Source organism: Amia ocellicauda, unplaced genomic scaffold (assembly GCF_036373705.1).
Source record: "Amia ocellicauda isolate fAmiCal2 unplaced genomic scaffold, fAmiCal2.hap1 HAP1_SCAFFOLD_41, whole genome shotgun sequence".
NCBI lineage: Eukaryota > Metazoa > Chordata > Actinopteri > Amiiformes > Amiidae > Amia > Amia ocellicauda.
The window spans coordinates 400,471-425,105 of record NW_027102981.1 but is presented as its reverse complement, the minus strand read 5'-3'; the positions used below and the strand labels follow the sequence as shown (position 1 = coordinate 425,105).

Genomic DNA, 24,635 nt, shown 5'->3' with positions numbered 1-24,635 from the left:
GAGCTGCTGGATTTGTGTGTTTTCTTACCCCCTCACCATAGTTTGTCAAATGTTTAAACAACTGAACTTATATTCAAGGTTTGTTTCTCTTCATATGTTTTACTGGTTTACATTTGTCTCAGCAACCTGTTGAATGATTCTTCTGCTTTCAAAACAAAATGACAACAGGATGAATGCACACACTTGAAAATACAATACATGCAATGTTATGCATCATAGTGATGCAACCTCCTTTCAGTTTCATACTGCATGTCAATTGAAATCCTTACTGAAATGCACACCTTCTCAAGATTGCGCTTGACTGGCGTGTCAGGCACTCAATTACAGCTGTTTTATCAAGAGAATGTGTTCGTTTTGTAATATATAGTTCCGGTCTGGTGTGGCACCCCAGCTAACGCACAACGTTGCCACAATGTTGCCACAACGTGGCGTGTTAGCAGGGACTGTCTGCGGCGCGCTGGTGTGTCCCGGGCTTTAGAGTAGAGAGACAGTTCAACTGTAAGTATGAACGGCAGAAACGGATATTGCCTTCCCTTTAAGTAGAGCGTCAGGGACAGCCTTCCTGGCTTACGGCCATACTAGCCTGAATACGCCCGATCTCGTCCGATCTCGGAAGTCAAGCAGGCTCGTTCCTGGTCAGTACTTGGATGGGAGACCGCCTGGGAATACCTGGTGCTGAAAGCTTTTGCATCTTTTACACACCAGAGGGCGACAAATCACGAGTTTTAACTTTGGATACACGCAATTTCATCATTATTTCAGATTTGACTTCCCCAAATACATAGGCATACAATAGATCTTGTTCTCCAACGTAAACGGTCCCTAGTAACTAGGGTACATTCGTAAATAAATTGAGCATCATGGCTAGAAGTGACTAAATGTTGCCTAATCTTTCTCATCGAGAAATGACACAATTACAGCAACACAAAAAAGAACTCCACCGGACAAAGTTCAGTGCTCACAAGGAGCCTCATTCAACACACACGGTTCCATTCCCATTCATGCAATGCACGAAAGTGTAAAACTTGGGAACATACTTGAGAGCAAAGATCACATTCAATCTCATTCAAGGCACGGATGTGAATGCAACGGGATGAAATTACTGAAATGATGCCTGCCCTCGAACTGTGAAGATGGACTACCCGACTCGCCAATAATATTGGGTTCTGGTGTATTGAAATACAGGAGCTGCTGGATTTGTGTGTTTTCTAACCCCCTCACCATAGTTTGTCAAATGTTTAAACAACTGAACTTATATTCAAGGTTTGTTTCTCTTCATATGTTTTACTGGTTTACATTTGTCTCAGCAACCTGTTGAATGATTCTTCTGCTTTCAAAACAAAATGACAACAGGATGAATGCACACACTTGAAAATACAATACATGCAATGTTATGCATCATAGTGATGCAACCTCCTTTCAGTTTCATACTGCATGTCAATTGAAATCCTTACTGAAATGCACACCTTCTCAAGATTGCGCTTGACTGGCGTGTCAGGCACTCAATTACAGCTGTTTTATCAAGACAATGTGTTCGTTTTGTAATATATAGTTCCGGTCTGGTGTGGCACCCCAGCTAACGCACAACGTTGCCACAACGTGGCGTGTTAGCAGGGACTGTCTGCGGCGCGCTGGTGTGTCCCGGACTTTAGAGTAGAGAGACAGTTCAACTGCAAGTATGAGCAGCAGAAACGGATATTGCCTTCCCTTTAAGTAGAGCGTCACGGACAGCCTCCCTGGCTTACGGCCATACTAGCCTGAATACGCCCGATATCGTCCGATCTCGGAAGCTAAGCAGGCTCGGGCCTGGTCAGTACTTGGATGGGAGACCGCCTGGGAATACCAGGTGCTGTAAGCTTTTGCATCTTTTACACACCAGAGGGCGACAAATCACGAGTTTTAACTTTGGATACACGCAATTTCATCATTATTTCAGATTTGACTTCCCCAAATACACAGGCATAAAATAGATCTTGTTCTCCAACGTAAACGGTCCCTAGTAACTAGGGTACATTCGTAAATAAATTGAGCATCATGGCTAGAAGTGACTAAATGTTGCCTAATCTTTCTCATCGAGAAATGACACAATTACAGCAACACAAAAAGGAACTCCACCGGACAAAGTTCAGTGCTCACAAGGAGCCTCATTCAACACACACGGTTCCATTCCCATTCATGCAAAGCACGAAAGTGTAAAACTTGGGAACATACTTGAGAGCAAAGATCACATTCAATCTCATTCAAGGCACGGATGTGAATGCAACGGGATGAAATTACTGAAATGATGCCTGCCCTCGAACTGTGATGATGGACTACCCGACTCGCCAATAATATTGGGTTCTGGTGTATTGAAATACAGGAGCTGCTGGATTTGTGTGTTTTCTTACCCCTCACCATAGTTTGTCAAATGTTTAAACAACTGAACTTATATTCAAGGTTTGTTTCTCTTCATATGTTTTACTGGTTTACATTTGTCTCAGCAACCTGTTGAATGATTCTTCTGCTTTCAAAGCAAAATGACAACAGGATGAATGCACACACTTGAAAATACAATACATGCAATGTTATGCATCATAGTGATGCAACCTCCTTTCAGTTTCATACTGCATGTCAATTGAAATCCTTACTGAAATGCACACCTTCTCAAGATTGCGCTTGACTGGCGTGTCAGGCACTCAATTACAGCTGTTTTATCAAGAGAATGTGTTCGTTTTGTAATATATAGTTCCGGTCTGGTGTGGCACCCCAGCTAACGCACAACGTTGCCACAATGTTGCCACAACGTGGCGTGTTAGCAGGGACTGTCTGCGGCGTGCTGGTGTGTCCCGGGCTTTAGAGTAGAGAGACAGTTCAACTGTAAGTATGAACGGCAGAAACGGATATTGCCTTCCCATTAAGTAGAGCGTCAGGGACAGCCTTCCTGGCTTACGGCCATACTAGCCTGAATACGCCCGATCTCGTCCGATCTCGGAAGCTAAGCAGGCTCGTTCCTGGTCAGTACTTGGATGGGAGACCGCCTGGGAATACCAGGTGCTGTAAGCTTTTGCATCTTTTACACACCAGAGGGCGACAAATCACGAGTTTTAACTTTGGATACACGCAATTTCATCATTATTTCAGATTTGACTTCCCCAAATACACAGGCATACAATAGATCTTGTTCTCCAACGTAAACGGTCCCTAGTAACTAGGGTACATTCGTAAATAAATTGAGCATCATGGCTAGAAGTGACTAAATGTTGCCTAATCTTTCTCATCGAGAAATGACACAATTACAGCAACACAAAAAGGAACTCCACCGGACAAAGTTCAGTGCTCACAAGGAGCCTCATTCAACACACACGGTTCCATTCCCATTCATGCAAAGCACGAAAGTGTAAAACTTGGGAACATACTTGAGAGCAAAGATCACATTCAATCTCATTCAAGGCACGGATGTGAATGCAACGGGATGAAATTACTGAAATGATGCCTGCCCTCGAACTGTGATGATGGACTACCCGACTCGCCAATAATATTGGGTTCTGGTGTATTGAAATACAGGAGCTGCTGGATTTGTGTGTTTTCTTACCCCCTCACCATAGTTTGTCAAATGTTTAAACAACTGAACTTATATTCAAGGTTTGTTTCTCTTCATATGTTTTACTGGTTTACATTTGTCTCAGCAACCTGTTGAATGATTCTTCTGCTTTCAAAACAAAATGACAACAGGATGAATGCACACACTTGAAAATACAATACATGCAATGTTATGCATCATAGTGATGCAACCTCCTTTCAGTTTCATACTGCATGTCAATTGAAATCCTTACTGAAATGCACACCTTCTCAAGATTGCGCTTGACTGGCGTGTCAGACACTCAATTACAGCTGTTTTATCAAGACAATGTGTTCGTTTTGTAATATATAGTTCCGGTCTGGTGTGGCACCCCAGCTAACGCACAACGTTGCCACAACGCTGCCACAACGTGGCGTGTTAGCAGGGACTGTCTGCGGCGCGCAGGTGTGTCCCGGGCTTTAGAGTAGAGAGACAGTTCAACTGTAAGTATGAACGGCAGAAACGGATATTGCCTTCCCTTTAAGTAGAGCGTCAGGGACAGCCTCCCTGGCTTACGGCCATACTAGCCTGAATACGCCCAATCTCGTCCGATCTCGGAAGCTAAGCAGGCTCGGGCCTGGTCAGTACTTGGATGGGAGACCGCCTGGGAATACCAGGTGCTGTAAGCTTTTGCATCTTTTACACACCAGAGGGCGACAAATCACGAGTTTTAACTTTGGATACACGCAATTTCATCATTATTTCAGATTTGACTTCCCCAAATACACAGGCATACAATAGATCTTGTTCTCCAATGTAAACGGTCCCTAGTAACTAGGGTACATTCGTAAATAAATTGAGCATCATGGCTAGAAGTGACTAAATGTTGCCTAATCTTTCTCATCGAGAAATGACACAATTACAGCAACACAAAAAGGAACTCCACCGGACGAAGTTCAGTGCTCACAAGGAGCCTAATTCAACACACACGGTTCCATTCCCATTCATGCAAAGCACGAAAGTGTAAAACTTGGGAACATACTTGAGAGCAAAGATCACATTCAATCTCATTCAAGGCACGGATGTGAATGCAACGGGATGAAATTACTGAAATGATGCCTGCCCTCGAACTGTGATGATGGACTACCCGACTCGCCAATAATATTGGGTTCTGGTGTATTGAAATACAGGAGCTGCTGGATTTGTGTGTTTTCTTACCCCCTCACCATAGTTTGTCAAATGTTTAAACAACTGAACTTATATTCAAGGTTTGTTTCTCTTCATATGTTTTACTGGTTTACATTTGTCTCAGCAACCTGTTGAATGATTCTTCTGCTTTCAAAACAAAATGACAACAGGATGAATGCACACACTTGTAAATACAATACATGCAATGTTATGCATCATAGTGATGCAACCTCCTTTCAGTTTCATACTGCATGTCAATTGAAATCCTTACTGAAATGCACACCTTCTCAAGATTGCGCTTGACTGGCGTGTCAGGCACTCAATTACAGCTGTTTTACCAAGACAATGTGTTCGTTTTGTAATATATAGTTCCGGTCTGGTGTGGCACCCCAGCTAACGCACAACGTTGCCACAATGTTGCCACAACGTGGCGTGTTAGCAGGGACTGTCTGCGGCGCGCTGGTGTGTCCCGGGCTTTAGAGTAGAGAGACAGTTCAACTGTAAGTATGAACGGCAGAAACGGATATTGCCTTCCCTTTAAGTAGAGCGTCAGGGACAGCCTCCCTGGCTTACGGCCATACTAGCCTGAATACGCCCGATCTCGTCCGATCTCGGAAGCTAAGCAGGCTCGGGCCTGGTCAGTACTTGGATGGGAGACCGCCTGGGAATACCAGGTGCTGTAAGCTTTTGCATCTTTTACACACCAGAGGGCGACAAATCACGAGTTTTAACTTTGGATACACGCAATTTCATCATTATTTCAGATTTGACTTCCCCAAATACACAGGCATACAATAGATCTTGTTCTCCAATGTAAACGGTCCCTAGTAACTAGGGTACATTCGTAAATAAATTGAGCATCATGGCTAGAAGTGACTAAATGTTGCCTAATCTTTCTCATCGAGAAATGACACAATTACAGCAACACAAAAAGGAACTCCACCGGACAAAGTTCAGTGCTCACAAGGAGCCTCATTCAACACACACGGTTCCATTCCCATTCATGCAAAGCACGAAAGTGTAAAACTTGGGAACATACTTGAGAGCAAAGATCACATTCAATCTCATTCAAGGCACGGATGTGAATGCAACGGGATGAAATTACTGAAATGATGCCTGCCCTCGAACTGTGATGATGGACTACCCGACTCGCCAATAATATTGGGTTCTGGTGTATTGAAATACAGGAGCTGCTGGATTTGTGTGTTTTCTTACCCCCTCACCATAGTTTGTCAAATGTTTAAACAACTGAACTTATATTCAAGGTTTGTTTCTCTTCATATGTTTTACTGGTTTACATTTGTCTCAGCAACCTGTTGAATGATTCTTCTGCTATCAAAACAAAATGACAACAGGATGAATGCACACACTTGAAAATACAATACATGCAATGTTATGCATCATAGTGATGCAACCTCCTTTCAGTTTCATACTGCATGTCAATTGAAATCCTTACTGAAATGCACACCTTCTCAAGATTGCGCTTGACTGGCGTGTCAGGCACTCAATTACAGCTGTTTTATCAAGACAATGTGTTAGTTTTGTAAAATATAGTTCCGGTCTGGTTTGGCACCCCAGCTAACGCACAACGTTGCCACAACGTTTCGTGTTAGCAGGGACTGTCTGCGGCGCGCTGGTGTGTCCCGGACTTTAGAGTAGAGAGACAGTTCAACTGTAAGTATGAACGGCAGAAACGGATATTGCCTTCCCTTTAAGTAGAGCGTCAGGGACAGCCTCCCTGGCTTACGGCCATACTAGCCTGAATACGCCCGATCTCGTCAGATCTCGGAAGCTAAGCAGGCTCGGGCCTGGTCAGTACTTGGATGGGAGACCGCCTGGGAATACCAGGTGCTGTTAGCTTTTGCATCTTTTACACACCAGAGGGCGACAAATCACGAGTTTTAACTTTGGATACACACAATTTCATCATTATTTCAGATTTGACTTCCCCAAATACACAGGCATACAATAGATCTTGTTCTCCAACGTAAACTGTCCCTAGTAACTAGGGTACATTCGTAAATAAATTGAGCATCATGGCTAGAAGTGACTAAATGTTGCCTAATCTTTCTCATCGAGAAATGACACAATTACAGCAACACAAAAAGGAACTCCACCGGACAAAGTTCAGTGCTCACAAGGAGCCTCATTCAACACACACGGTTCCATTCCCATTCATGCAAAGCACGAAAGTGTAAAACTTGGGAACATACTTGAGAGCAAAGATCACATTCAATCTCATTCAAGGCACGGATGTGAATGCAACGGGATGAAATTACTGAAATGATGCCTGCCCTCGAACTGTGATGATGGACTCCCCGACTCGCCAATAATATTGGGTTCTGGTGTATTGAAATACAGGAGCTGCTGGATTTGTGTGTTTTCTTACCCCCTCACCATAGTTTGTCAAATGTTTAAACAACTGAACTTATATTCAAGGTTTGTTTCTCTTCATATGTTTTACTGGTTTACATTTGTCTCAGCAACCTGTTGAATGATTCTTCTGCTTTCAAAACAAAATGACAACAGGATGAATGCACACACTTGAAAATACAATACATGCAATGTTATGCATCATAGTGATGCAACCTCCTTTCAGTTTCATACTGCATGTCAATTGAAATCCTTACTGAAATGCACACCTTCTCAAGATTGCGCTTGACTGGTGTGTCAGGCACTCAATTACAGCTGTTTTATCAAAACAATGTGTTCGTTTTGTAATATATACTTCCGGTCTGGTGTGGCACCCCAGCTAACGCACAACGTTGCCACAATGTTGCCACAACGTGGCGTGTTAGCAGGGACTGTCTGCGGCGCGCTGGTGTGTCCCGGGCTTTAGAGTAGAGAGACAGTTCAACTGTAAGTATGAACGGCAGAAACGGATATTGCCTTCCCTTTAAGTAGAGCGTCAGGGACAGCCTCCCTGGCTTACGGCCATACTAGCCTGAATACGCTCGATCTCGTCCGATCTCGGAAGCTAAGCAGGCTCGGGCCTGGTCAGTACTTGAATGGGAGACCGCCTGGGAATACCAGGTGCTGTAAGCTTTTGCATCTTTTACACACCAGAGGGCGACAAATCACGAGTTTTAACTTTGGATACACGCAATTTCATCATTATTTCAGATTTGACTTCCCCAAATACACAGGCATACAATAGATCTTGTTCTCCAACGTAAACGGTCCCTAGTAACTAGGGTACATTCATAAATAAATTGAGCATCATGGCTAGAAGTGACTAAATGTTGCCTAATCTTTCTCATCGAGAAATGACACAATTACAGCAACACAAAAAGGAACTCCACCGGACAAAGTTCAGTGCTCACAAGGAGCCTCATTCAACACACACGGTTCCATTCCCATTCATGCAAAGCACGAAAGTGTAAAACTTGGGAACATACTTGAGAGCAAAGATCACATTCAATCTCATTCAAGGCACGGATGTGAATGCAACGGGATGAAATTACTGAAATGATGCCTGCCCTCGAACTGTGATGATGGACTACCTGATTCGCCAATAATATTGGGTTCTGGTGTATTGAAATACAGGAGCTGCTGGATTTGTGTGTTTTCTTACCCCCTCACCATAGTTTGTCAAATGTTTAAACAACTGAACTTATATTCAAGGTTTGTTTCTCTTCATATGTTTTACTGGTTTACATTTGTCTCAGCAACCTGTTGAATGATTCTTCTGCTTTCAAAACAAAATGACAACAGGATGAATGCACACACTTGAAAATACAATACATGCAATGTTATGCATCATAGTGATGCAACCTCCTTTCAGTTTCATACTGCATGTCAATTGAAATCCTTACTGAAATGCACACCTTCTCAAGATTGCGCTTGACTGGCGTGTCAGGCACTCAATTACAGCTGTTTTATCAAGACAATGTGTTCGTTTTGTAAAATATAGTTCCGGTCTGGTGTGGCACCCCAGCTAACGCACAACGTTGCCACAACGTGGCGTGTTAGCAGGGACTGTCTGCGGCGCGCTGGTGTGTCCCGGGCTTTAGAGTAGAGAGACAGTTCAACTGTAAGTATGAATGGCAGAAACGGATATTGCCTTCCCTTTAAATAGAGCGTCAGGGACAGCCTCCCTGGCTTACGGCCATACTAGCCTGAATACGCCCGATCTCGTCCGATCTCGGAAGCCAAGCAGGCTCGGGCCTGGTCAGTACTTGGATGGGAGACCGCCTGGGAATACCAGGTGCTGTAAGCTTTTGCACCTTTTACACACCAGAGGGCGACAAATCACGAGTTTTAACTTTGGATACACACAATTTCATCATTATTTCAGATTTTACTTCCCCAAATACACAGGCATACAATAGATCTTGTTCTCCAACGTAAACGGTCCCTAGTAACTAGGGTACATTCGTAAATAAATTGAGCATCATGGCTAGAAGTGACTAAATGTTGCCTAATCTTTCTCATCAAGAAATGACACAATTACAGCAACACAAAAAGGAACTCCACCGGACAAAGTTCAGTGCTCACAAGGAGCCTCATTCAACACACACGGTTCCATTCCCATTCATGCAAAGCACGAAAGTGTAAAACTTGGGAACGTACTTGAGAGCAAAGATCACATTCAATCTCATTCAAGGCACGGATGTGAATGCAACGGGATGAAATTACTGAAATGATGCCTGCCCTCGAACTGTGATGATGGACTACCCGACTCGCCAATAATATTGGGTTCTGGTGTATTGAAATACAGGAGCTGCTGGATTTGTGTGTTTTCTTACCCCCTCACCATAGTTTGTCAAATGTTTAAACAACTGAACTTATATTCAAGGTTTGTTTCTCTTCATATGTTTTACTGGTTTACATTTGTCTCAGCAACCTGTTGAATGATTCATCTGCTTTCAAAACAAAATGACAACAGGATGAATGCACACACTTGAAAATACACTACATGCAATGTTATGCATCATAGTGATGCAACCTCCTTTCAGTTTCATACTGCATGTCAATTGAAATCCTTACTGAAATGCACACCTTCTCAAGATTGCGCTTGACTGGCGTGACAGGCACTCAATTACAGCTGTTTTATCAAGACAATGTGTTCGTTTTGTAAAATATAGTTCCGGTCTGGTGTGGCACCCCAGCTAACGCACAACGTTGCCACAACGTGGCGTGTTAGCAGGGACAGTCTGCGGCGCGCTGGTGTGTCCCGGGCTTTAGAGTAGAGAGACAGTTCAACTGTAAGTATGAACGGCAGAAACGGATATTGCCTTCCCTTTAAGTAGAGCGTCAGGAACAGCCTCCCTGGCTTATGGCCATTCTAGCCTGAATACGCCCGATCTCGTCCGATCTCGGAAGCCAAGCAGGCTCGGGCCTGGTCAGCACTTGGATGGGAGACCGCCTGGGAATACCAGGTGCTGTAAGCTTTTGCACCTTTTACACACCAGAGGGCGACAAATCACGAGTTTTAACTTTGGATACACACAATTTCATCATTATTTCAGATTTGACTTCCCCAAATACACAGGCATACAATAGATTTTGTTCTCCAACGTAAACGGTCCCTAGTAACTAGGGTACATTCGTAACTAAATTGAGCATCATGGCTAGAAGTGACTAAATGTTGCCTAATCTTTCTCATCAAGAAATGACACAATTACAGCAACACAAAAAGGAACTCCACCGGACAAAGTTCAGTGCTCACAAGGAGCCTCATTCAACACACACGGTTCCATTCCCATTCATGCAAAGCAAGAAAGTGTAAAACTTGGGAACATACTTGAGAGCAAAGATCACATTCAATCTCATTCAAGGCACGGATGTGAATGCAACGGGATGAAATTACTGAAATGATGCCTGCCCTCGAACTGTGATGATGGACTACCCGACTCGCCATTCATGTTGGGTTCTGGTGTATTGAAATACAGGAGCTGCTGGATTTGTATGTTTTCTTACCCCCTCACCATAGTTTGTCAAATGTTTAAACAACTGAACTTATATTCAAGGTTTGTTTCTCTTCATATGTTTTACTGGTTTACATTTGTCTCAGCAACCTGTTGAATGATTCTTCTGCTTTCAAAACAAAATGACAACAGGATGAATGCACACACTTGAAAATACAATACATGCAATGTTATGCATCATAGTGATGCAACCTCCTTTCAGTTTCATACTGCATGTCAATTGAAATCCTTACTGAAATGCACACCTTGTCAAGATTGCGCTTGACTCGCGTGTCAGGCACTCAATTACAGCTGTTTTATCAAGACAATGTGTTCGTTTTGTAATATATAGTTCCGGTCTGGTGTGGCACCCCAGCTAACGCACAACGTTGCCACAATGTTGCCACAACGTGGCGTGTTAGCAGGGACTGTCTGCGGCGCGCTGGTGTGTCCCGGGCTTTAGAGTAGAGAGACAGTTCAACTGTAAGTATGAACGGCAGAAACGGATATTGCCTTCCCTTTAAGTAGAGCGTCAGGGAGAGCCTCCCTGGCTTACGGCCATACTAGCCTGAATACGCCCGATCTCGTCCGATCTCGGAAGCTAAGCAGGCTCGGGCCTGGTCAGTACTTGGATGGGAGACCGCCTGGGAATACCAGGTGCTGTAAGCTTTTGCATCTTTTACACACCAGAGGGCGACAAATCACGAGTTTTAACTTTGGATACACGCAATTTCATCATTATTTCAGATTTGACTTCCCCAAATACACAGGCATACAATAGATCTTGTTCTCCAACGTAAACGGTCCCTAGTAACTAGGGTACATTCGTAAATAAATTGAGCATCATGGCTAGAAGTGACTAAATGTTGCCTAATCTTTCTCATCGAGAAATGACACAATTACAGCAACACAAAAAGGAACTCCACCGGACAAAGTTCAGTGCTCACAAGGAGCCTCATTCAACACACACGGTTCCATTCCCATTCATGCAAAGCACGAAAGTGTAAAACTTGGGAACATACTTGAGAGCAAAGATCACATTCAATCTCATTCAAGGCACGGATGTGAATGCAACGGGATGAAATTACTGAAATGATGCCTGCCCTCGAACTGTGATGATGGACTACCCGACTCGCCAATAATATTGGGTTCTGGTGTATTGAAATACAGGAGCTGCTGGATTTGTGTGTTTTCTTACCCCCTCACCATAGTTTGTCAAATGTTTAAACAACTGAACTTATATTCAAGGTTTGTTTCTCTTCATATGTTTTACTGGTTTACATTTGTCTCAGCAACCTGTTGAATGATTCTTCTGCTTTCAAAACAAAATGACAACAGGATGAATGCAAACACTTGAAAATACAATACATGCAATGTTATGCATCATAGTGATGCAACCTCCTTTCAGTTTCATACTGCATGTCAATTGAAATCCTTACTGAAATGCACACCTTCTCAAGATTGCGCTTGACTGGCGTGTCAGGCACTCAATTACAGCTGTTTTATCAAGACAATGTGTTCGTTTTGTAATATATAGTTCCGGTCTGGTGTGGCACCCCAGCTAACGCACAACGTTGCCACAATGTTGCCACAACGTGGCGTGTTAGCAGGGACTGTCTGCGGCGCGCTGGTGTGTCCCGGGCTTTAGAGTAGAGAGACAGTTCAACTGTAAGTATGAACGGCAGAAACGGATATTGCCTTCCCTTTAAGTAGAGCGTCAGGGACAGCCTCCCTGGCTTACGGCCATACTAGCCTGAATACGCCCAATCTCGTCCGATCTCGGAAGCTAAGCAGGCTCGGGCCTGGTCAGTATTTGGATGGGAGACCGCCTGGGAATACCAGGTGCTGTAAGCTTTTGCATCTTTTACACACCAAAGGGCGACAAATCACAAGTTTTAACTTTGGATACACGCAATTTCATCATTATTTCAGATTTGACTTCCCCAAATACACAGGCATACAATAGATCTTGTTCTCCAACGTAAACGGTCCCTAGTAACTAGTGTACATTTGTAAATAAATTGAGCATCATGGCTAGAAGTGACTAAATGTTGCCTAATCTTTCTCATCGAGAAATGACACAATTACAGCAACACAAAAAGGAACTCCACCGGACAAAGTTCAGTGCTCACAAGGAGCCTCATTCAACACACACGGTTCCATTCCCATTCATGCAAAGCACGAAAGTGTAAAACTTGGGAACATACTTGAGAGCAAAGATCACATTGAATCTCATTCAAGGCACGGATGTGAATGCAACGGGATGAAATTACTGAAATGATGCCTGCCCTCGAACTGTGATGATGGACTACCCGACTCGCCAATAATATTGGCTTCTGGTGTATTGAAATACAGGAGCTGCTGGATTTGTGTGTTTTCTTACCCCCTCACCATAGTTTGTCAAATGTTTAAACAACTGAACTTATATTCAAGGTTTGTTTCTCTTCATATGTTTTACTGGTTTACATTTGTCTCAGCAACCTGTTGAATGATTCTTCTGCTTTCAAAACAAAATGACAACAGGATGAATGCACACACTTGAAAATACAATACATGCAATGTTATGCATCATAGTGATGCAACCTCCTTTCAGTTTCATACTGCATGTCAATTGAAATCCTTACTGAAATGCACACCTTCTCAAGATTGCGCTTGACTGGCGTGTCAGGCACTCAATTACAGCTGTTTTATCAAGACAATGTGTTCGTTTTGTAATATATAGTTCCGGTCTGGTGTGGCACCCCAGCTAACGCACAACGTTGCCACAATGTTGCCACAACGTTTCGTGTTTGCAGGGACTGTCTGCGGCGCGCTGGTGTGTCCCGGGCTTTAGAGTAGAGAGACAGTTCAACTGTAAGTATGAACGGCAGAAACGGATATTGCCTTCCCTTTAAGTAGAGCGTCAGGGACAGCCTCCCTGGCTTACGGCCATACTAGCCTGAATACGCCCGATCTCGTCCGATCTCGGAAGCTAAGCAGGCTCGGGCCTGGTCAGTACTTGGATGGGAGACTGCCTGGGAATACCAGGTGCTGTAAGCTTTTGCATCTTTTACACACCAGAGGGCGACAAATCACGAGTTTTAACTTTGGATACACGCAATTTCATCATTATTTCAGATTTGACTTCCCCAAATACACAGGCATACAATAGATCTTGTTCTCCAACGTAAACGGTCCCTAGTAACTAGGGTACATTCGTAAATAAATTGAGCATCATGGCTAGAAGTGACTAAATGTTGCCTAATCTTTCTCATCGAGAAATGACACAATTACAGCAACACAAAAAGGAACTCCACCGGACAAAGTTCAGTGCTCACAAGGAGCCTCATTCAACACACACGGTTCCATTCCCATTCATGCAAAGCACGAAAGTGTAAAACTTGGGAACATACTTGAGAGCAAAGATCACATTCAATCTCATTCAAGGCACGGATGTGAATGCAACGGGATGAAATTACTGAAATGATGCCTGCCCTCGAACTGTGATGATGGACTACCCGACTCGCCAATAATATTGGGTTCTGGTGTATTGAAATACAGGAGCTGCTGGATTTGTGTGTTTTCTTACCCCCTCACCATAGTTTGTCAAATGTTTAAACAACTGAACTTATATTCAAGGTTTGTTTCTCTTCATATGTTTTACTGGTTTACATTTGTCTCAGCAACCTGTTGAATGATTCTTCTGCTTTCAAAACAAAATGACAACAGGATGAATGCACACACTTGAAAATACAAAACATGCAATGTTATGCATCATAGTGATGCAACCTCCTTTCAGTTTCATACTGCATGTCAATTGAAATCCTTACTGAAATGCACACCTTCTCAAGATTGCGCTTGACTGGCGTGTCAGGCACTCAATTACAGCTGTTTTATCAAGACAAATGTGTTCGTTTTGTAAAATATAGTTCCGGTCTGGTGTGGCACCCCAGCTAACGCACAACGTTGCCACAACGTGGCATATTAGCAGGGACTGTCTGCGGCGCGCTGGTGTGTCCCGGGCTTTAGAGTAGAGAGACAGTTCAACTGTAAGTATGAACGGCAGAAACGGATATTGCCATCCCTTTAAGTAGAGCGTCAGGGACAGCCTCCCTGGCTTACGGCCATACTAGCCTGAATACGCCCGATCTCGTCCGATCTCGGAAGCTAAGCAGGCTCGGGCCTGGTCAGTACTTGGATGGGAGACCGCCTGGGAATACCAGGTGCTGTAAGCTTTTGCATCTTTTACACACCAGAGCGCGACAAATCACGAGTTTTAACTTTGGATACACGCAATTTCATCATTATTTCAGATTTGACTTCCCCAAATACACAGGCATACAATAGATCTTGTTCTCCAACGTAAACGGTCCCTAGTAACTAGGGTACATTCGTAAATAAATTGAGCATCATGGCTAGAAGTGACTAAATGTTGCCTAATCTTTCTCATCGAGAAATGACACAATTACAGCAACACAAAAAGGAACTCCACCGGACAAAGATCAGTGCTCACAAGGAGCCTCATTCAACACACACGGTTCCATTCCCATTCATGCAAAGCACGAAAGTGTAAAACTTGGGAACATACTTGAGAGCAAAGATCACATTCAATCTCATTCAAGGCACGGATGTGAATGCAACGGGGTGAAATTACTGAAATGATGCCTGCCCTCGAACTGTGAAGATGGACTACCCGACTCGCCAATAATATTGGGTTCTGGTGTATTGAAATACAGGAGCTGCTGGATTTGTGTGTTTTCTTACCCCCTCACCATAGTTTGTCAAATGTTTAAACAACTGAACTTATATTCAAGGTTTGTTTCTCTTCATATGTTTTACTGGTTTACATTTGTCTCAGCAACCTGTTGAATGATTCTTCTGCTTTCAAAACAAAATGACAACAGGATGAATGCACACACTTGAAAATATAATACATGCAATGTTATGCATCATAGTGATGCAACCTCCTTTCAGTTTCATACTGCATGTCAATTGAAATCCTTACTGAAATGCACACCTTCTCAAGATTGCGCTTGACTGGCGTGTCAGGCACTCAATTACAGCTGTTTTATCAAGACAAATGTGTTCGTTTTGTAAAATATAGTTCCGGTCTGGTGTGGCACCCCAGCTAACGCACAACGTTGCCACAACGTGGCATATTAGCAGGGACTGTCTGCGGCGCGCTGGTGTGTCCCGGGCTTTAGAGTAGAGAGACAGTTCAACTGTAAGTATGAACGGCAGAAACGGATATTGCCATCCCTTTAAGTAGAGCGTCAGGGACAGCCTCCCTGGCTTACGGCCATACTAGCCTGAATACGCCCGATCTCGTCCGATCTCGGAAGCTAAGCAGGCTCGGGCCTGGTCAGTACTTGAATGGGAGACCGCCTGGGAATACCAGGTGCTGTAAGCTTTTGCATCTTTTACACACCAGAGCGCGACAAATCACGAGTTTTAACTTTGGATACACGCAATTTCATCATTATTTCAGATTTGACTTCCCCAAATACACAGGCATACAATAGATCTTGTTCTCCAACGTAAACGGTCCCTAGTAACTAGGGTACATTCGTAAATAAATTGAGCATCATGGCTAGAAGTGACTAAATGTTGCCTAATCTTTCTCATCGAGAAATGACACAATTACAGCAACACAAAAAGGAACTCCACCGGACAAAGATCAGTGCTCACAAGGAGCCTCATTCAACACACACGGTTCCATTCCCATTCATGCAAAGCACGAAAGTGTAAAACTTGGGAACATACTTGAGAGCAAAGATCACATTCAATCTCATTCAAGGCACGGATGTGAATGCAACGGGGTGAAATTACTGAAATGATGCCTGCCCTCGAACTGTGATGATGGACTACCCGACTCGCCAATAATATTGGGTTCTGGTGTATTGAAATACAGGAGCTGCTGGATTTGTGTGTTTTCTTACCCCCTCACCATAGTTTGTCAAATGTTTAAACAACTGAACTTATATTCAAGGTTTGTTTCTCTTCATATGTTTTACTGGTTTACATTTGTCTCAGCAACTAGTTGAATGATTCTTCTGCTTTCAAAACAAAATGACAACAGGATGAATGCACACACTTGAAAATACAATACATGCAATGTTATGCATCATAGTGATGCAACCTCCTTTCAGTTTCATACTGCATGTCAATTGAAATCCTTACTGAAATGCACACCTTCTCAAGATTGCGCTTGACTGGCGTGTCAGGCACTCAATTACAGCTGTATTATCAAGACAATGTGTTCGTTTTGTAAAATATAGTTCCGGTCTGGTGTGGCACCCCAGCTAACGCACAACGTTGCCACAACGTTTCGTGTTAGCAGGGACTGTCTGCGGCGCGCTGGTGTGTCCCGGACTTTAGAGTAGAGAGACAGTTCAACTGCAAGCATGAGCGGCAGAAACGGATATTGCCTTCCCTTTAAGTAGAGCGTCAGGGACAGCCTCCCTGGCTTACGGCCATACTAGCCTGAATACGCCCGATCTCGTCCGATCTCGGAAGCTAAGCTGGCTCGGGCCTGGTCAGTACTTGGATGGGAGACCGCCTGGGAATACCAGGTGCTGTAAGCTTTTGCATATTTTACACACCAGAGGGCGACAAATCACGAGTTTTAACTTTGGATACACACAATTTCATCATTATTTCAGGTTTTACTTCCCCAAATACACAGGCATACAATAGATCTTGTTCTCCAACGTAAAAGGTCCCTAGTAACTAGGGTACATTCATAAATAAATTGAGCATCATGGCTAGAAGTGTCTAAATGTTGCCTAATCTTTCTCATCGAGAAATGACACAATTACAGCAACACAAAAAGGAACTCCACCGGACAAAGTTCAGTGCTCACAAGGAGCCTCATTCAACACACACGGTTCCATTCCCATTCATGCAAAGCACGAAAGTGTAAAACTTGGGAACATACTTGAGAGCAAAGATCACATTCAATCTCATTCAAGGCACGGATGTGAATGCAACGGGATGAAATTACTGAAATGATGCCTGCCCTCGAACTGTGATGATGGACTACCCGACTCGCCAATAATATTGGGTTCTGGTGTATTGAAATACAGGAGCTGCTGGATTTGTGTGTTTTCTTACCCCCTCACCATAGTTTGTCAAATGTTTAAACAACTGAACTTATATTCAAGGTTTATTTTTCTTCATATGTTTTACTGGTTTACATTTGTCTCAGCAACCTGTTGAATGATTCTTCTGCTTTCAAAACAAAATGACAACAGGATGAATGCACACACTTGAAAATACAATACATGCAATGTTATGCATCATAGTGATGCAACCTCCTTTCAGTTTCATACTGCATGTCAATTGAAATCCTTACTGAAATGCACACCTTCTCAAGATTGCGCTTGACTGGCGTGTCAGGCACTCAATTACAGCTGTATTATCAAGACAATGTGTTCGTTTTGTAAAATATAGTTCCGGTCTGGTGTGGCACCCCAGCTAACGCACAACGTTGCCACAACGTTTCGTGTTAGCAGGGACTGTCTGCGGCGCGCTGGTGTGTCCCGGACTTTAGAGTAGAGAGACAGTTCAACTGCAAGCATGAGCGGCAGAAACGGATATTGCCTTCCCTTTAAGTAGAGCGTCAGGGACAGCCTCCCTGGCTTACGGCCATACTAGCCTGAATACGCCCGATCTCGTCCGATCTCGGAAGCTAAGCTGGCTCGGGCCTGGTCAGTACTTGGATGGGAGACCGCCTGGGAATACCAGGTGCTGTAAGCTTTTGCATATTTTACACACCAGAGGGCGACAAATCACGAGTTTTAACTTTGGATACACACAATTTCATCATTATTTCAGGTTTTACTTCCCCAAATACACAGGCATACAATAGATCTTGTTCTCCAACGTAAAAGGTCCCTAGTAACTAGGGTACATTCATAAATAAATTGAGCATCATGGCTAGAAGTGTCTAAATGTTGCCTAATCTTTCTCATCGAGAAATGACACAATTACAGCAACACAAAAAGGAACTCCACCGGACAAAGTTCAGTGCTCACAAGGAGCCTCATTCAACACACACGGTTCCATTCCCATTCATGCAAAGCACGAAAGTGTAAAACTTGGGAACATACTTGAGAGCAAAGATCACATTCAATCTCATTCAAGGCACGGATGTGAATGCAACGGGATGAAATTACTGAAATGATGCCTGCCCTCGAACTGTGATGATGGACTACCCGACTCGCCAATAATATTGGGTTCTGGTGTATTGAAATACAGGAGCTGCTGGATTTGTGTGTTTTCTTACCCCCTCACCATAGTTTGTCAAATGTTTAAACAACTGAACTTATATTCAAGGTTTATTTTTCTTCATATGTTTTACTGGTTTACATTTGTCTCAGCAACCTGTTGAATGATTCTTCTGCTTTCAAAACAAAATGACAACAGGATGAATGCACACACTTGAAAATACAATACATGCAATGTTATGCATCATAGTGATGCAACCTCCTTTCAGTTTCATACTGCATGTCAATTGAAATCCTTACTGAAATGCACACCTTCTCAAGATTGCGCTTGACTGGCGTGTCAGGCACTCAATTACAGCTGTTTTATCAAAACAATGTGTTCGTTTTGTAATATATACTTCCGGTCTGGTGTGGCACCCCAGCTAACGCACAACGTTGCCACAATGTTGCCACAACGTGGCGTGTTAGCAGGGACTGTCTGCGGCGCGCTGGTGTGTCCCGGGCTTTAGAGTAGAGAGACAGTTCAACTGTAAGTATGAACGGCAGAAACGGATATTGCCTTCCCTTTAAGTAGAGCGTCAGGGACAGCCTTCCTGGCTTACGGCCATACTAGCCTGAATACGCTCGATCTCGTCCGATCTCGGAAGCTAAGCAGGCTCGGGCCTGGTCAGTACTTGAATGGGAGACCGCCTGGGAATACCAGGTGCTGTAAGCTTTTGCATCTTTTACACACCAGAGGGCGACAAATCACGAGTTTTAACTTTGGATACACGCAATTTCATCATTATTTCAGATTTGACTTCCCCAAATACACAGGCATACAATAGATCTTGTTCTCCAACGTAAACGGTCCCTAGTAACTAGGGTACATTCATAAATAAATTGAGCATCATGGATAGAAGTGACTAAATGTTGCCTAATCTTTCTCATCGAGAAATGACACAATTACAGCAACACAAAAAGGAACTCCACCGGACAAAGTTCAGTGCTCACAAGGAGCCTCATTCAACACACACGGTTCCATTCCCATTCATGCAAAGCACGAAAGTGTAAAACTTGGGAACATACTTGAGAGCAAAGATCACATTCAATCTCATTCAAGGCACGGATGTGAATGCAACGGGATGAAATTACTGAAATGATGCCTGCCCTCGAACTGTGATGATGGACTACCTGATTCGCCAATAATATTGGGTTCTGGTGTATTGAAATACAGGAGCTGCTGGATTTGTGTGTTTTCTTACCCCCTCACCATAGTTTGTCAAATGTTTAAACAACTGAACTTATATTCAAGGTTTGTTTCTCTTCATATGTTTTACTGGTTTACATTTGTCTCAGCAACCTGTTGAATGATTCTTCTGCTTTCAAAACAAAATGACAACAGGATGAATGCACACACTTGAAAATACAATACATGCAATGTTATGCATCATAGTGATGCAACCTCCTTTCAGTTTCATACTGCATGTCAATTGAAATCCTTACTGAAATGCACACCTTCTCAAGATTGCGCTTGACTGGCGTGTCAGGCACTCAATTACAGCTGTTTTATCAAGACAATGTGTTCGTTTTGTAAAATATAGTTCCGGTCTGGTGTGGCACCCCAGCTAACGCACAACGTTGCCACAACGTTGCCACAACGTGGCGTGTTAGCAGGGACTGTCTGCGGCGCGCTGGTGTGTCCCGGGCTTTAGAGTAGAGAGACAGTTCAACTGTAAGTATGAACGGCAGAAACGGATATTGCCTTCCCTTTAACTAGAGCGTCAGGGACAGCCTCCCTGGCTTACGGCCATATTAGCCTGAATACGCCCGATCTCGTCCGATCTCGGAAGCCAAGCAGGCTCGGGTCTGGTCAGTACTTGGATGGGAGACCGCCTGGGAATACCAGGTGCTGTAAGCTTCTTCACCTTTTACACACCAGAGGGCGACAAATCACGAGTTTTAACTTTGGATACACACAATTTCATCATTATTTCAGATTTTACTTCCCCAAATACACAGGCATACAATAGATCTTGTTCTCCAACGTAAACGGTCCCTAGTAACTAGGGTACATTCGTAAATAAATTGAGCATCATGGCTAGAAGTGACTAAATGTTGCCTAATCTTTCTCATCGAGAAATGACACAATTACAGCAACACAAAAAGAACTCCACCGGACAAAGTTCAGTGCTCACAAGGAGCCTCATTCAACACACACGGTTCCATTCCCATTCATGCAAAGCACGAAAGTGTAAAACTTGGGAACATACTTGAGAGCAAAGATCACATTCAATCTCATTCAAGGCACGGATGTGAATGCAACGGGATGAAATTACTGAAATGATGCCTGCCCTTGAACTGTGATGATGGACTACCCGACTCGCCAATAATATTGGCTTCTGGTGTATTGAAATACAGGAGCTGCTGGATTTGTGTCATTTCTTACCCCCTCACCATAGTTTGTCAAATGTTTAAACAACTGAACTTATATTGAAGGTTTGTTTCTCTTCATATGTTTTACTGGTTTACATTTGTCTCAGCAACCTGTTGAATGATTCTTCTGCTTTCAAAACAAAATGACAACAGGATGAATGCACACACTTGAAAATACAATACATGCAATGTTATGCATCATAGTGATGCAACCTCCTTTCAGTTTCATACTGCATGTCAATTGAAATCCTTACTGAAATGCACACCTTCTCAAGATTGCGCTTGACTGGCGTGTCAGGCACTCAATTACAGCTGTTTTATCAAGACAATGTGTTCGTTTTGTAAAATATAGTTCCGGTCTGGTGTGGCACCCCAGCTAACGCACAACGTTGCCACAACGTGGCGTGTTAGCAGGGACTGTCTGTGGCGCGCTGGTGTGTCCCGGGCTTTAGAGTAGAGAGACAGTTCAACTGTAAGTATGAATGGCAGAAACGGATATTGCCTTCCCTTTAAATAGAGCGTCAGGGACAGCCTCCCTGGATTACGGCCATACTAGCCTGAATACGCCCGATCTCGTCCGATCTCGGAAGCCAAGCAGGCTCGGGCCTGGTTAGTACTTGGATGGGAGACCGCCTGGGAATACCAGGTGCTGTAAGCTTTTGCACCTTTTACACACCAGAGGGCGACAAATCACGAGTTTTAACTTTGGATACACACAATTTCATCATTATTTCAGATTTTACTTCCCCAAATACACAGGCATACAATAGATCTTGTTCTCCAACGTAAACGGTCCCTAGTAACTAGGGTACATTCGTAAATAAATTGAGCATCATGGCTAGAAGTGACTAAATGTTGCCTAATCTTTCTCATCAAGAAATGACACAATTACAGCAACACAAAAAGGAACTCCACCGGACAAAGTTCAGTGCTCACAAGGAGCCTCATTCAACACACACGGTTCCATTCCCATTCATGCAAAGCACGAAAGTGTAAAACTTGGGAACGTACTTGAGAGCAAAGATCACATTCAATCTCATTCAAGGCACGGATGTGAATGCAACGGGATGAAATTACTGAAATGATGCCTGCCCTCGAACTGTGATGATGGACTACCCGACTCGCCAATAATATTGGGTTCTGGTGTATTGAAATACAGGAGCTGCTGGATTTGTGTGTTTTCTTACCGCCTCACCATAGTTTGTCAAATGTTTAAACAACTGAACTTATATTCAAGGTTTGTTTCTCTTCATATGTTTTACTGGTTTACATTTGTCTCAGCAACCTGTTGAATGATTCATCTGCTTTCAAAACAAAATGACAACAGGATGAATGCACACACTTGAAAATACACTACATGCAATGTTATGCATCATAGTGATGCAACCTCCTTTCAGTTTCATACTGCATGTCAATTGAAATCCTTACTGAAATGCACACCTTCTCAAGATTGCGCTTGACTGGCGTGTCAGGCACTCAATTACAGCTGTTTTATCAAGACAATGTGTTCGTTTTGTAAAATATAGTTCCGGTCTGGTGTGGCACCCCAGCTAACGCACAACGTTGCCACAACGTGGCGTGTTAGCAGGGACAGTCTGCGGCGCGCTGGTGTGTCCCGGGCTTTAGAGTAGAGAGACAGTTCAACTGTAAGTATGAACGGCAGAAACGGATATTGCCTTCCCTTTAAGTAGAGCGTCAGGAACAGCCTCCCTGGCTTATGGCCATTCTAGCCTGAATACGCCCGATCTCGTCCGATCTCGGAAGCCAAGCAGGCTCGGGCCTGGTCAGCACTTGGATGGGAGACCGCCTGGGAATACCAGGTGCTGTAAGCTTTTGCACCTTTTACACACCAGAGGGCGACAAATCACGAGTTTTAACTTTGGATACACACAATTTCATCATTATTTCAGATTTTACTTCCCCAAATACACAGGCATACAATAGATCTTGTTCTCCAACGTAAACGGTCCCTAGTAACTAGGGTACATTCGTAACTAAATTGAGCATCATGGCTAGAAGTGACTAAATGTTGCCTAATCTTTCTCATCGAGAAATGACACAATTACAGCAACACAAAAAGGAACTCCACCGGACAAAGTTCAGTGCTCACAAGGAGCCTCATTCAACACACACGGTTCCATTCCCATTCATGCAAAGCAAGAAAGTGTAAAACTTGGGAACATACTTGAGAGCAAAGATCACATTCAATCTCATTCAAGGCACGGATGTGAATGCAACGGGATGAAATTACTGAAATGATGCCTGCCCTCGAACTGTGATGATGGACTACCCGACTCGCCAATCATGTTGGGTTCTGGTGTATTGAAATACAGGAGCTGCTGGATTTGTATGTTTTCTTACCCCCTCACCATAGTTTGTCAAATGTTTAAACAACTGAACTTATATTCAAGGTTTGTTTCTCTTCATATGTTTTACTGGTTTACATTTGTCTCAGCAACCTGTTGAATGATTCTTCTGCTTTCAAAACAAAATGACAACAGGATGAATGCACACACTTGAAAATACAATACATGCAATGTTATGCATCATAGTGATGCAACCTCCTTTCAGTTTCATACTGCATGTCAATTGAAATCCTTACTGAAATGCACACCTTGTCAAGATTGCGCTTGACTGGCGTGTCAGGCACTCAATTACAGCTGTTTTATCAAGACAATGTGTTCGTTTTGTAATATATAGTTCCGGTCTGGTGTGGCACCCCAGCTAACGCACAACGTTGCCACAATGTTGCCACAACGTGGCGTGTTAGCAGGGACTGTCTGCGGCGCGCTGGTGTGTCCCGGGCTTTAGAGTAGAGAGACAGTTCAACTGTAAGTATGAACGGCAGAAACGGATATTGCCTTCCCTTTAAGTAGAGCGTCAGGGACAGCCTCCCTGGCTTACGGCCATACTAGCCTGAATACGCCCGATCTCGTCCGATCTCGGAAGCTAAGCAGGCTCGGGCCTGGTCAGTACTTGGATGGGAGACCGCCTGGGAATACCAGGTGCTGTAAGCTTTTGCATCTTTTACACACCAGAGGGCGACAAATCACGAGTTTTAACTTTGGATACACGCAATTTCATCATTATTTCAGATTTGACTTCCCCAAATACACAGGCATACATTAGATCTTGTTCTCCAACGTAAACGGTCCCTAGTAACTAGGGTACATTCGTAAATAAATTGAGCATCATGGCTAGAAGTGACTAAATGTTGCCTAATCTTTCTCATCGAGAAATGACACAATTACAGCAACACAAAAAGGAACTCCACCGGACAAAGTTCAGTGCTCACAAGGAGCCTCATTCAACACACACGGTTCCATTCCCATTCATGCAAAGCACGAAAGTGTAAAACTTGGGAACATACTTGAGAGC

The 24,635-nt window shown here is 43.5% G+C and overlaps 21 non-coding genes across 21 annotated transcripts; all 21 read left to right on the top strand.

The window, feature by feature from the left end:
• The first annotated feature begins 565 nt into the window (after positions 1-565).
• On the top strand, positions 566-684 carry LOC136735423 (5S ribosomal RNA). Its single transcript, XR_010811032.1, has one exon. It is a non-coding gene; the product is annotated as a 5S ribosomal RNA (ribosomal RNA).
• A 1,055-nt stretch (positions 685-1,739) lies between these two features.
• On the top strand, positions 1,740-1,858 carry LOC136735244 (5S ribosomal RNA). The gene has a single exon (XR_010810863.1). It is a non-coding gene; the product is annotated as a 5S ribosomal RNA (ribosomal RNA).
• A 1,065-nt stretch (positions 1,859-2,923) lies between these two features.
• On the top strand, positions 2,924-3,042 carry LOC136735335 (5S ribosomal RNA). The gene has a single exon (XR_010810952.1). It is a non-coding gene; the product is annotated as a 5S ribosomal RNA (ribosomal RNA).
• Positions 3,043-4,108: 1,066 nt separating this feature from the next.
• Positions 4,109-4,227, top strand: LOC136735140 (5S ribosomal RNA). Its single transcript, XR_010810763.1, has one exon. It is a non-coding gene; the product is annotated as a 5S ribosomal RNA (ribosomal RNA).
• A 1,066-nt stretch (positions 4,228-5,293) lies between these two features.
• Positions 5,294-5,412, top strand: LOC136735568 (5S ribosomal RNA). The gene has a single exon (XR_010811105.1). It is a non-coding gene; the product is annotated as a 5S ribosomal RNA (ribosomal RNA).
• A 1,055-nt stretch (positions 5,413-6,467) lies between these two features.
• LOC136735946 (5S ribosomal RNA) lies at positions 6,468-6,586 on the top strand. Its single transcript, XR_010811473.1, has one exon. It is a non-coding gene; the product is annotated as a 5S ribosomal RNA (ribosomal RNA).
• A 1,066-nt stretch (positions 6,587-7,652) lies between these two features.
• On the top strand, positions 7,653-7,771 carry LOC136735979 (5S ribosomal RNA). Its single transcript, XR_010811506.1, has one exon. It is a non-coding gene; the product is annotated as a 5S ribosomal RNA (ribosomal RNA).
• Positions 7,772-8,826: 1,055 nt separating this feature from the next.
• Positions 8,827-8,945, top strand: LOC136735821 (5S ribosomal RNA). Its single transcript, XR_010811348.1, has one exon. It is a non-coding gene; the product is annotated as a 5S ribosomal RNA (ribosomal RNA).
• A 1,055-nt stretch (positions 8,946-10,000) lies between these two features.
• On the top strand, positions 10,001-10,119 carry LOC136735392 (5S ribosomal RNA). The gene has a single exon (XR_010811001.1). It is a non-coding gene; the product is annotated as a 5S ribosomal RNA (ribosomal RNA).
• A 1,066-nt stretch (positions 10,120-11,185) lies between these two features.
• Positions 11,186-11,304, top strand: LOC136735567 (5S ribosomal RNA). The gene has a single exon (XR_010811104.1). It is a non-coding gene; the product is annotated as a 5S ribosomal RNA (ribosomal RNA).
• Positions 11,305-12,370: 1,066 nt separating this feature from the next.
• LOC136735303 (5S ribosomal RNA) lies at positions 12,371-12,489 on the top strand. Its single transcript, XR_010810921.1, has one exon. It is a non-coding gene; the product is annotated as a 5S ribosomal RNA (ribosomal RNA).
• A 1,066-nt stretch (positions 12,490-13,555) lies between these two features.
• On the top strand, positions 13,556-13,674 carry LOC136735909 (5S ribosomal RNA). Its single transcript, XR_010811436.1, has one exon. It is a non-coding gene; the product is annotated as a 5S ribosomal RNA (ribosomal RNA).
• Positions 13,675-14,730: 1,056 nt separating this feature from the next.
• LOC136735566 (5S ribosomal RNA) lies at positions 14,731-14,849 on the top strand. Its single transcript, XR_010811103.1, has one exon. It is a non-coding gene; the product is annotated as a 5S ribosomal RNA (ribosomal RNA).
• A 1,056-nt stretch (positions 14,850-15,905) lies between these two features.
• On the top strand, positions 15,906-16,024 carry LOC136735772 (5S ribosomal RNA). Its single transcript, XR_010811301.1, has one exon. It is a non-coding gene; the product is annotated as a 5S ribosomal RNA (ribosomal RNA).
• A 1,055-nt stretch (positions 16,025-17,079) lies between these two features.
• LOC136735903 (5S ribosomal RNA) lies at positions 17,080-17,198 on the top strand. The gene has a single exon (XR_010811430.1). It is a non-coding gene; the product is annotated as a 5S ribosomal RNA (ribosomal RNA).
• A 1,055-nt stretch (positions 17,199-18,253) lies between these two features.
• LOC136735902 (5S ribosomal RNA) lies at positions 18,254-18,372 on the top strand. The gene has a single exon (XR_010811429.1). It is a non-coding gene; the product is annotated as a 5S ribosomal RNA (ribosomal RNA).
• A 1,066-nt stretch (positions 18,373-19,438) lies between these two features.
• Positions 19,439-19,557, top strand: LOC136735978 (5S ribosomal RNA). The gene has a single exon (XR_010811505.1). It is a non-coding gene; the product is annotated as a 5S ribosomal RNA (ribosomal RNA).
• Positions 19,558-20,623: 1,066 nt separating this feature from the next.
• Positions 20,624-20,742, top strand: LOC136735309 (5S ribosomal RNA). The gene has a single exon (XR_010810927.1). It is a non-coding gene; the product is annotated as a 5S ribosomal RNA (ribosomal RNA).
• A 1,054-nt stretch (positions 20,743-21,796) lies between these two features.
• On the top strand, positions 21,797-21,915 carry LOC136735949 (5S ribosomal RNA). The gene has a single exon (XR_010811476.1). It is a non-coding gene; the product is annotated as a 5S ribosomal RNA (ribosomal RNA).
• Positions 21,916-22,970: 1,055 nt separating this feature from the next.
• On the top strand, positions 22,971-23,089 carry LOC136735391 (5S ribosomal RNA). Its single transcript, XR_010811000.1, has one exon. It is a non-coding gene; the product is annotated as a 5S ribosomal RNA (ribosomal RNA).
• Positions 23,090-24,155: 1,066 nt separating this feature from the next.
• LOC136735565 (5S ribosomal RNA) lies at positions 24,156-24,274 on the top strand. Its single transcript, XR_010811102.1, has one exon. It is a non-coding gene; the product is annotated as a 5S ribosomal RNA (ribosomal RNA).
• Positions 24,275-24,635: the final 361 nt, after the last annotated feature.